The following is a 12898-nucleotide window of genomic DNA, read 5'->3' as shown; positions in this document are numbered from 1 at the left end:
AAGAACAATATATAAACTTTTTAGGTGGATCAAAAAACTACAAGGAACCTAAGAATAAATTTAAAAATATGTAAGATCTTTCTTGTCAAAATAAAATTACTGAAGAACATAAGAGACGCTGTGAATTAATGCCAGATAATGAGAATGGATAGCAAGATACAATGTTGTATCAATTATTTCCAAAGAAGTCTATAAATATGAAGAAATTCCAGTTAAAAACTCCAACAGGAGTTTGTGAGACCTCAAAATTGATGTCAAAATTTTATGGAATTTTAATTTTGTATGGAATAATATAGAACTCAAAGAACAATCAAGCCCATTATAAAAAGGGAGAATTAGAAGTTGAGATTTACCCTACCAAGATTTATTATAAAATTTAGGAATGAAGGTAATGTGATGTAGGACTAAAGGACACAGATCAATGGAATGGAACAGATATCAACATCAATGGCATCTTGCTATAGAATAATATAATTGTAAGAGCCTGGACTTGTAGCCAGACTGCCTGGGTTCAAATTCTGACTACTAATTATTAGATGGTGACCTTGGGTCAGTTAATTAATCTCTGTGTGCCTCAGTTCACCCATCTGTTACACAGGAGTGATGAAAATAACAACCTATCTCAGTTGTGTTGAAGATTAAGTGAACAAATATACAAAAGACCCTAACACATATTAAGCATAATATAAAAACTAGCTTTAACAATCCTACAAATATTCACATTCCAACTCCCCAACTTATTCCAAGACTTCCCCCAAGGTCAACTCCTCAGAGCAAGACAACCAAGATTGTCCTACTTAAAGTTATACTTCAAAATTAAAGGAAAAAAAATAAAGTTACACTTCTCTCCCAACACAGCACTCCAAATTTCTGAATTTACTTTGGTGAATTTCTTTTGAATTTCACTTTGTTGAATTGTGTAGAGTAAGGAAGGTATGGAGTATTCAGTAGATGGTATTAACATGACTTTCATGTGAAAAAATTTTAGTAACCCACCTCACATCATACATAAAAATAATTTCCAGATATGTTAAACACCTGAATATAAAGAACAGAACTTTAAGGCAGGGTGCAGTAACCCACGCTTGTAATCCTTAGTGACCAAAGAGTGAGGTAGGAGGATCCCAAGTTCAAAGCCTGCCTCAGCAATTTAGTGAGGCCCTAAGCAACTTAGTGAGACCCTGTCTCAAAATAAAAAATAAAAATGGCTGGGGATGTGGTTCGCTGGTCAAGCACCCGGGGGTTAAATCTCTGGTACTACAAACAAACAACAACAACAACAAAACCTTTAAAAGTATTAGAATAATTTTTTAAAAAATTATCATTAAATTATTGTGGTAAAGATTTTCTTACACACAAAAAGCAAAACTCTTATAAGAAAATATTTGTAAATTTGGTTAAGTAAAAATTCTAAGCTTCTGAAGGAAAAAGAATCAAAATGTTAAAAAGTAATAGCCTTATGCAAAAGCATGATACACACTATGATCTCAATCACACAAAATGAGATACTGTGTATATATACGCACAACCTAGAGAGACACATCTAACTAAGCTGCTTGTGATTGGATAACTGTTCTTTGCTTGTGTGTTTATTTTTCCTGTAATGCACATATTAACTTTTAAAAAATAAAAACCATTTTAAAAGCCTGAAAAAAAACAATAGACTTAAAGTATTTGAAACATATATAACTGATAAAGGATTAGTGTTTCTGTGTGTGTGTGTGTGTGTGTGTGTGTATATACATACACACACATACACACATATGTAAAGTTATATACATACAACTAGATATATAAAGTTATATATATTAACATATATATAAAGTTATATAATATCATTAAAAGGTAAACTCCAATATAAAAAATAGGCAAAGGGAATGTCCAAATTATTCATAGAGAAAGAAACTCTAAATGGCAAACAAATATGTGAAAATAAGCTCACCCTCACACATAACTAGAGAAATACAGGTTAAAACAGCAATTATATATTTCACAACCGTTAAATTGATATAATTTTTAAAGCATGGAAAACAAGTATAGGTAAGAACAAAGAACAACTAGAATTCATGCTGTTAAAGGGTACATAAACCAGTACAGTTTTGGACAGCAGATTTTGCCAGTAACTAGCAAAGTTGAAAATGCACATCAGCCTCTGATACAGAATTCTACTTTTAAGTATCCATGAGCTAGGGATTGAATGCATGTGCCCCTCCAAATTTTATATTTTAGGACCTCATATGCAAAGTAAAGTTTTAAGAGATGGGACCTTTTGGTAAATGATTAAGTCATAAGCACTCCCTCCTGCTCCTTCTGAATGGAATTATTACTCTTAAAAAAAAGACTGAAGCAAGTCCCTCAGTTTCTTTTTGCTCTTTTACCTTCTACAATGTAGGAATGCAACAATAAGGTGCCATCTTGGAAGCTGAGAGTGACCCATCACTAGACACAGAAGATGTCAGTAGACATATGAAGATGCCTTGATCTTGGACTTCCCAGATTCCAGGATTATGAGAAATCACTTTCTAATATTTATAAATTACCACTATGTGGTATTTTGTTATAGCAGCAGTGGCAGAATAAGATACCATTCTAGCAAAACTCTCATACATGTATTGAAGGAGACAGTTAACAAGTATATTCAATAAAGTACTATTTGAAATATTGAAAAAAATAAAAGCAACAAAAAGCCAATCAGTGGCATACTAATTTGATTAGTAATTAGTAATTTGACATACTAATTTGATTAGAATACCATAAACAGTGAAAAAGAATAAAGGAGAGCTAAGTTTAAGTGGTGGTTATGGTGAATTGGTTCTAGCATCCATTCAACATCCTTCTAAGCTTGCCTCTTTGAATTGGAGAGTTTGGAAAGATGAAAACTAGATTTTTTTTCTCTTTTTTCTTTCTGTACTGGGAATTGAACCTAGGGTTTCCCACATGCCAACCAAGTGCTCTACCACTGAGCAACATCCCCACCCTGAAAAACTACATTTGTTAAGTAACTTAAGCTCCTCCGATTATACATATTTGCATGGGGATTAGAATGGGGCAGCAAGGCTGGGACCATCTTCCTGCTGCTTTGATTATATTGCCCCTGACAGCAATATAATCATGGAAAGCCAGCGTTTTTCTCCAACAGCATTGCAGTATCCAGCAACAATATTTTGAGTATCAAAAGGACATTGCTACGGGGCCAGAGTTGTGACTCAGTGGTAAAGTGCTTGCCTATCATGCATGAGGCACTGGGTTTCATCCCTGACACACCTTAAAAATAAAAACAAATAAAATAAAGACGAGTACATCTATGATTAAAAATATTTTCTAAAAGGCCATTGCTATTACAACAGTGACTTTTTAAAATATTTTTTTAGTTGTAGTTGGACACAATATGTTTATTTTATTTATTTATTTTTGTGTGGTGCTGAGGATCGAACCCAGGGCCTCAGATGTGCTAGACGAATGCTCTACCACTGAGCTACAACCCCAGCCCCACAATAGTGACTTTTTGATCCCTTCCATCAGTGATATATTACTGGTCTTAATGGCCTGCTGATATAATGAAGGAGCCTCTTCCTGATGTAATAAAAGTCATACATTTTCAGAATTCTAATAATAAGTAGACAGCCTGATCCTCCAGCCCTTCCATCAATTTTCTAAGGACCTAGTTTCTTATATTAAATCCCTTGTTCTTAAAATAGCTTGAATCACTTCTGTTTTCTACAACTGATTCCTGAGAATTAAAGTGTTTAAACCAGAAATAAGTTTTGGCAACAGACCACCAAGGATGGTATTCTGTGATTGCTTATCTAATTAGTTGAGTTTGAAGGCAAAGTTTTGAAAGTCCAAATGGCTGCTGCAGCAGAGTTTGATGATGATTATCAAATCTGTGGAGCAGTGTGGCTATTTCTGAGTGTGCTGGAGTCTTAAATAATGTAGCATGGTCAGGGTTAAAGTTCTCAGCTCTAGGCACAATCAAGAATAGAGAACTTTTTATGACTTCCCTTAACTAATCTTATATTTTGTAGTCAGACTTCAAAACCTAGAATCAGACACAGTGTCCAATTTTCCATGGGGTTGAATTACAACATAAGTTGAATTCCAATCCCTCCCAATCACTTCTATGAGTGTTAAGGCATTTATGGGGGTAAAGTGAGACTCCATGTATTGGAATAGGAACATTGTGTTTATTTCAAATAAACTAAGTATCCTGAATTCAAAAACACCAGCGAATCACTCCTGTCAGCAGAAGCAGCCCACTTGCTATGACAAAGTTTGTCCTACCTTGATAAGACACCAAGTAATGGATTCCGGTTCTCCTTGTCTCCCATCTTTATCAATCTACTGTTCTCCAGACCTATAACAAGAGTCAGATCCCAGTATTACCCAATGTGAAGTCGTTCAAAGCCTTACCCCCAAAAGGGAAAATATTATATACTAAAATAATCATAAGGTTTTATAACTATTTACTGACAAAAGCCTAAAGGAATAAGGGAAAATAATCTTAGACTTTGTCAAAATCATCACATATATTATGCTTATTAGAAAAGTTTAGATTTAGTATGCTAGAGTGGGTCTAAGTTCTTTTTATTGAACAAAAACTGAACTCATTATTTCCTCAAAGCTCTACAAGTTGAAATACTATAAATTCCAAAAAATTAGTATACTAAAAAAAAGTCTACCAAAGCAAGTCCATAACCTTGAGGTGGGAATAGATAGTACTACACCCTTAAAAGAATTAAAATATATAAGGGTAGTAGTTTTTATCACATTTTCATTAAGTCCCCACTTGGGATGGGTTAAGACTTAGCAAATGACAGTAGATTTTCATGATCATGATGATAATTCCAATTATAAACAGTTCCTTCAGATAAGGGTATCTTTAATTCAATAAATAAATACAACTTAGAAACTGATATACAGTTACTATCTGATATTTTTCTCTGTGCTAGTAACCAAGAAACAGTAAAGTTTACTTTCATTTGTTTACCCTCACTATATATCCTAAGTATCCTAAGTATAGCCTTCTAACATCCGTATATTCTTACCATCTTAATTCAGAGGTAGATCAATTCTCTGGATCGGTATCACAACCCAGTCCTAAGGAACCTTGGTATCACACTGTCCCAGTGGGCAAAATATTGCCAGAACTTGGCTGGTTTGCCTCATTTATGTCATCTAGGCTTTATGACTCAACAAAGTTCTGCTGGTCAAAGTATCCATAGCAATTCAGGCTGCTGTGTAGGGATGGTGGCAAGTCCTAAAAACACTTACATAAGCTCCTTCCTTCCCCAAAGGTTTTGGAGAAAAGAACCTTTTGTTTTGAGACAAATTTCTTGATTCGTTGGTGTGTCCTGGTTAAGAATCAAATGCTGCTTATCTGAAATAATATAAAAGGAAATGTTTAAATAAAAAATTAAACTTAGGGGGCTGGGATTGTAGCTCAGCGGTAAAATGTTTGCCTTGCTTACGTGAGGCACTGGGTTCAATCCCCAGCACCACATAAAAATAAAGAAAATAAAGATATTGTGTCCACCTACAACTAAAACATATTTAAAAAAAGAAAAATTTAAACTTAGGAATCTAAAACCATTCTTCAAAATTAATACAGATAAACAACATTTATATTTTAAATAAACGGAAAGATAAAGAATACTACATTTTACATCATAATTTTATATAGTCTGGAAACATATATGGGTGTTTTGTTTTCTAAGCATAATATTATAACCTTTAAAAGGTAATAATTAAGAGTATGGTCAAGTAAATATGATTTGAAAAAAGGTCGAATGTTTTCTCTGATGTGGAAGCTAACCCACAATAAGCAGGGGCTTATTGTTCAGTGTATTAGACAAAGGGGAATGAAGGGAAGTGAGGGGGAATGGGAAAAGGAAAGACAGTGGAAGAATCTGACATAACCTTGCTATGTTCATATGTGAATATATCACAGTGAATCTCACCATCATGTACATTCACTAGAAATTAATAAAAAATAACTATGGTCAACCAGAGATATTAAAAATGTGCTATATATGTGCAATAAAATTGTAATGCATTCCACTGTCATTTATTTTTTAAAAATAACTATGGTAAATGGCAGAAAGATCCATAGAGGGAAGGGAGCAGGAGGTCATGGGAGGGAAGGGGAAGGAGAGGTACTGGGGACTGAATTAAAACAAGATATATTCAATGCTTGTATAATTATGTCAAAATGGATTCCACTGTCAATAAAAACAAAAACGTATGAAGAAAAATTAAACTGTACTTATTGTTAAATACTGTTAGTTACAGGCTGATTTGAATTCTTGAATTTGATTAGCAAAACTAAAAAGTTGACGTTTCAGTTTAATTTTTTATAGAGGAACAAATTTTTACCACATAAGTTATTGTCCCACAGAACTTTCCTATTAAATATTATATGTCCCTTCCTCTATATACATATTAGAATACTTAAGAAATTCATATAAAGAAAATGTGACACTATTGTACATGTGTACTTGAGAATAATAAGCAAAAATAAAAATGAAAATATTTTCTTGTTTAAAAAAAGACCAAATAAATGCCTCACAATGGGAAACAAATTGATCCTGGAATGCAAGCTGCCTGTCACATATGAGTCTTATTTAATACATCAGGTCATAAAGTTGAGCATGCACAGAAGTATTACATCTTCAGATGGAAATGATATACAAGATCAGAATTAAGTATGTCCTAAAATCTCATGTGAAGGTAGGCATTTCATCTGTCGATGTCCTTGCCCAGTGTGTTATTATTTAGATATTAAGTGCCCCCCAAAAGCTCATGTATGAAACAATACAAGAAAGTTTAGAGATTAAATTATTGGGTCATAAGAACCTTAACCCAATTAGTGAATTAATTCCCTGATAGGGATTCACTGAGTAGTAACTGAAAGTGAGTAGGTTGTGGCTAGAATAGGTGGGTCACTGGTGACATGTGTTTGGGGTATATATTTTGTCCTTGTTGAGAGGAGCTCAACACTAGTTGAGCACACTAGTGTCATGCTCCCAACTGTTTTCCTCTAACACCCTTCCGACATGATGTTCTGCCTCACCTCAAGCCCCAAGGAATTGAGTTGGCCATCTATGCCGCAGTCTGACTGGGCACAATTCAGGAGCCACTTGTCAAAAGAAACAAACTTTATTTTTAAAACTACAAACGCCAAACAAAACAGCTCCTCAGGAAAAACCCTCAGAGCCCAACTGCCACCACTGGCTTCCAGAAGCCTCTCCCCACACAAACCACACCACCTCCCCCAATCCTCCTGCTCTTGAGGCCGATTGGCTGGGTCGCGTGGGCGGAGCCAAATAAGTCCCCCAATGAGCAGTTCCGTAGTCTGAAGGGCAGGGAAACAGCCCAATGAATATCACCGCAGAGGAGCCAATCAGCTAGATGTTGCTGGGGCCGCTGTGAGCCAATCATCAGCTGGCAGTCTGAAGGGCAGGGAAACAGCCCAATGAACATCACCACAGAGGAGCCAATCAGCTAGATGTTGCTGGGGCCACTGTGAGCCAATCATCAGCTGGCAGCTTGAAGGGCAGCTGGAAGTTTGCTGGGGCCCCTTTGGCTGTGGCTCTCAACATCTCCCCCTCTCTGTTTAAACAACAAGCATGTGGCTTAGGGACCGTGCCTGCCTTAGGTTGTCCAATACTACATATGGTCCTTACCCGTCTTCGGATGAGCTGACCTCAGGGCGTCAGCCTCCTGTCTTAGGTTGGTACCATTGTAATTGGATCTTACCCGTCATTGACTACCGGTCCAGTATACAGCCACACCTGTGGAGAGGTACCAGCGGGGGGGTGAGGTTCTTTGCCTCACCTCTGTTGGCCCCCAAATAGCTGAACGATCATGACAAGCAGAAGAGAGGAAGATATACCAAGCCAATTGACAGCTCTTGTTGGAAAAATTGTACCACCGATGACATCATCAGCAAAAATACTCCAACACTACCACAAGTCGCTGCACCAACAGATAGTTCACAATGCATACAAGTGAGTTAAGCGGTTCAGTGATGGCTATTGCAGAGACTATAGATTAGTTTTATCTTTGTCTTCACCGGCACAGGGATGAAGATAGGAATTCTGGCAATAATGGCTAAAGAAAAAATTATATAACATTCTAGAAGGTACTAAAAGAAAACAATTTTCTTAACAATTTACATTGTCTTCACTGGCACTGGGATGAAGATAGAAATTCTGGCAATAATAGCTAAAGAAAACATTGTGTAACATTCCAGGGATAGTAAATGCAAAACGTGGACTATCCTCAGGATGAATTGGAATTGAAAAAAAACAATCTTTAATATCTATAACTAAAACATACCAAGTTTTTGGCAAAGCAGACAACTGAGGAATCCCCGATTGAGCAGGTCCCATAATGACCATTTCATTATTAATGGCTCTTAAATCTTGCAATAATCTCCATTTACCAGATTTCTTTTTGATGACAAAAATGGGAGTATTATGGGGAGATACAGAAGGTTGTATATGTCCTTCCACTAATTGTTGTTTGACCAGATCATGGGCTACTTGTATCTTTTCTTTAGTCAAGGGCCACTGAGGGACCCATACTGGTCTTTCTGATTTCCAGGTAATTTTTATTGTCTCAGTGGCCCTTTGTGAAAATCCAACCCATGTCTGTCTGTTCCTTGATTTATTTGTATTGGTGCTGCTATACCTTGTTCTTGTTTTTCTAATCTTTTTCCTTTCCTAAAACCTTGTCTAGCCATAATAGTGGGTGCATTTTGATTGATATTATTTGTTAATGTCAAACCTAATTGATCTAAGACATCTCGTCCCCATAAATTTACAGGAAGATGATCCAATACATATGGCTGTATAGTTCCTTCACATCCTTCAGGATCCTTCCAATCTAATACCATTGCACTTTTATCGGGATTATTCGCCACTCCTAGGCCTCGAAGCGTTTGAGTGGCTTGTTGTAATGGCCAATGTTTTGGCCATTCTTGACGAGAGATAATGCTAAGGTCTGCACCTGTATCCAGTAGCCCATTAAATTCATGTCCTTGAATATTTAGTTTTAGCATGGGGCGAGAATCTAAATTTAAAGAAAGCATAGCCCAATCTACACCTGTGGAGCCTAATCCCTTGGAACCTCTTTCTACAACATGACTGGAAAATTTATCATGTAGGCTTGGTATTATTAGTAATTGTGCTATTCTATCTCCTGGTGAAATTACTGATATACCCTTTGGAGAACTGGCTATAATTTTTATTTCACCTTCATAATCGGGATCAATTACCCCAGGACTTATCAAAAGTCCTTTTAGAGTAGAAGAGCTGCGTCCCAATAATAAGCCTACTGTTCCTTTGGGAAGAGGTCCTTTCACCCCTGTGGGAATGATTTGAACTCCCATCTCTGGAGTTAGTACTGCTCTGGCAGAGGCACAGATGTCCAACCCTGCGCTCCCTCTGGTTTGTCTGATGAGGGATCTGATGCCCTGGGCACTACCCTGATGGGGTTTCTGGGGTTGCTGGGTTCCTCCAGAGCTCCGTATATTTGTGGTTTGGGGCCCCGGAGCATTGGGGCCCCCTGTCCGTTTTTTGGCAACGGAGCCCGATGCCTTTGTCCACGATATTGTGGATAAAAACCTTGTCCTTGTTCGTTTTTTGATAATGGAGTACCCTCTATGGTGGTTTGAGAACGGCATTCATTAGCCCAATGTCTCCCTCTACGGCATCGTGGGCAAATACCCGGTATTCTATTCCTTTGATACCTAGTATTGTTAAACCCTCCTCCTATGGGGCAATTCCTTTTAAAATGTCCTGCTTGTTGACAATTGTAGCATGTTCTTAGCCCGGCATCTAAAGCCTGTTTTACTGCAGCTGCCACAATTTGCCCTTGTTCATTAATGTCTCTGGCATCTAAAGCCTGTTTTACTGCAGCTGCCACAATTTGCCCTTGTTCATTAATGTCTCTGGCATCTAAAGCCTGTTTTACTGCAGCTGCCATGACTTGCTCTTGTTCATTAATGTCTCTACACAATTTAATATATTTGTTTAAATCTTCCTGTTTCCATGGTCTAATGATATCTCTGCACCAACGATTCGCTTGGTCATAAGCCAGTTGTTTTATTAATGGCATTGCTTGTTCTGTATTCCCAAAAACTCTGGTAGCTGTTTGAATAAGCCTATCTACAAATTCAGCATAAGGTTCATTAGCTCCTTGTATTATCTTAGATAATTGACCTTGTAAACCTCCATGTCCTTGTAAAGTCTTCCATGCCTTAAGTGCATCTATAGCAATTTGTGCGTATACACCAGGATCATATGCAAGTTGTTGCTGCCGATCCTCATAAGGTCCCTTTCCTAACAACATATCTAGATTTCTCTGAGGATAACCAGCTGCTGCATTTCCCATAGCTGTCTCCTTGCAAAATTCCTCATTAGCAACCTTCCATAACAGGTATTGTCCTCCAGTTAGCACAGCTTTACACATATTAGCCCAATCTGCTGGCGTCATGTTTAAGTTGGTAATGGATTCGATCAAGCTTACAGTGAAGGGTGCTTGAGGACCATAGGTTGTTACTGCCTCTTTTAGCTCCTTCACTGTTTTGTAAAATAAACCCTGGTGAATTCGCTGCCCTCCTACCTCAAATACAGGGCATACTTGAGATCCTGTCTCAGGATCCCAACTATCAACTGCGGGGGTTGGGAGTCTCTTAGCATATGGAGGTGGTGCTGTTGATTGGACCCTTATGCCCTCTGGTGATAGAATGCTGTTAGTAGCAGTCTCCTGTAGAGGTGGTGCTGTTGGTTGGAGACTTTCGCTCTCTGATAGAAAGGTGTTATTAGCAGTCTCCTGTTGTAACTTTTCCCCTGATGGCTTTTTCTGCTCTAAACTTCCTTCCTCTGTCTCACTAGCTTGAAAGACCTTCTCTTGTACTTGAATCTTTTCCTCATTCTGACTAACTTGAGAGACCTCTTTTACTTGAATCAATATGTCTTCTCCTTCCTCTACCTTTGTCTGATCTGAAGGCTTTGGACTAAGCAAACCAGATACGTTCGCCCACAATGTCAATGTGCCAACTGGCAGAGTCCCTGGGTTGTACTTTTCTATTCTTTTTAAATCTTCACCATGATGGTTCCATTGTGATATATCTAACAACTCCTCCTTAAAAAGCCATGGGCTATATTTTTGTATTATATCAACGTATGCCCTGAGTATTCTTGATTTTACTGAGATGCCTCCTTCGTCTAACAATTTACTTAACACTCTTTCGGTTTGTTTTTTACTAATTGCTGATCCCGTATTTCTACTATAATACAACCCAGCAAGATAACACCAAACCAAACCGAGACAGAATCCAATAAAAATGGAACAACAAAATTTCATTATAGCCTTTCTATCCTCCTGACATGTGCATCCGTCCTTTCTCCCTATCTGTTCCTCAGACGCAAATAGTTTTTCCTCAAATGTGAGCGGTTTTTCTTCCGTCTCACTCATCTCCAGGGACTGAAATGTCCATCCGACCTTTCTCCCTATCTGTTCCTCAAACGCAAATAGTTTTTCCTCAAATGTGAGCGGTTTTTCTTCCGTCTCACTCATCTCCAGGGACAGGCAACTTAAAACAAAAATGAAGCAAAACAAAAGAGTAAACTTAGAATGGCTACCCATCCTCTCGCCCTGCCCTCAGGGGCGAGCAGTTTACTTACCCTCAGTCGCTCCCCGTGCGAGCCACCAAATGCCGCAGTCTGACTGGGCACAATTCAGGAGCCACTTGTCAAAAGAAACAAACTTTATTTTTAAAACTACAAACGCCAAACAAAACAGCTCCTCAGGAAAAACCCTCAGAGCCCAACTGCCACCACTGGCTTCCACCAGCCTCTCCCCACACAAACCACACCACCTCCCCCAATCCTCCTGCTCTTGAGGCCGATTGGCTGGGTCGTGTGGGCGGAGCCAAAGAAGTCCCCCAATGAGCAGTTCCGTAGTCTGAAGGGCAGGGAAACAGCCCAATGAATATCACCGCAGAGGAGCCAATCAGCTAGATGTTGCTGGGGCCGCTGTGAGCCAATCATCAGCTGGCAGTCTGAAGGGCAGGGAAACAGCCCAATGAACATCACCACAGAGGAGCCAATCAGCTAGATGTTGCTGGGGCCACTGTGAGCCAATCATCAGCTGGCAGCTTGAAGGGCAGCTGGAAGTTTGCTGGGGCCCCTTTGGCTGTGGCTCTCAACACATCTATAGTCTAAGACCTCTGAAACTGTGAGCCTCTAAGTAAACTTTTCCTCCTCTAAGTGTTCTTGTAAGGTCCTTCAGTCATAGCAATGAAAAACCTAACTAAAACATTCAGGTACATCAGAGCTTGTTCAAGTAGGCTCATGAGTAAAATGTTCATAATAGTAAGGATAGAAGATACAGATAAATAACATGATGTTCCCCTTATCAAATAACTAATCTGGCTACAGCCCAATCTATACTACTGTTGGGTGCCCAATCTGCCTATAGCAGAGACCATTGCTAAACTGCCAATTTGCTATCATAACTCAGTGTATCTATGTAGGCACCTGGTAACAGGATAATTACACCCATCATTTAGGAGAAGACATTTGCCCTAAATGATACAGATAATTAATCTTTATATATGCTGACATTCATATCCAAAATGCTTCTGACAGTACCAACATCCAAGAATTTACTGAATACTTTCATCATCACAGTATCTTTTGCAATATTGCTTCTAGTTAAATAATTCATTTAACAGCCCCCAAAAGAAAGGCAATGTTCTCATATCCTTACCATGAGTGGAATCACCCAGAAGCATCTAGTCTTACAGAATGTTGGATTACTTAATGCTAAGTCAGCTATGCCCTCAGCTGGTTGACCATACATCATGAATTTGAGGTTATTATCCTATGAG

This window comes from Urocitellus parryii, chromosome X (genome assembly GCF_045843805.1).
Source record: "Urocitellus parryii isolate mUroPar1 chromosome X, mUroPar1.hap1, whole genome shotgun sequence".
NCBI classification, from domain to species: Eukaryota; Metazoa; Chordata; class Mammalia; order Rodentia; family Sciuridae; genus Urocitellus; species Urocitellus parryii.
Note: the sequence above shows the minus strand (reverse complement) of the source record.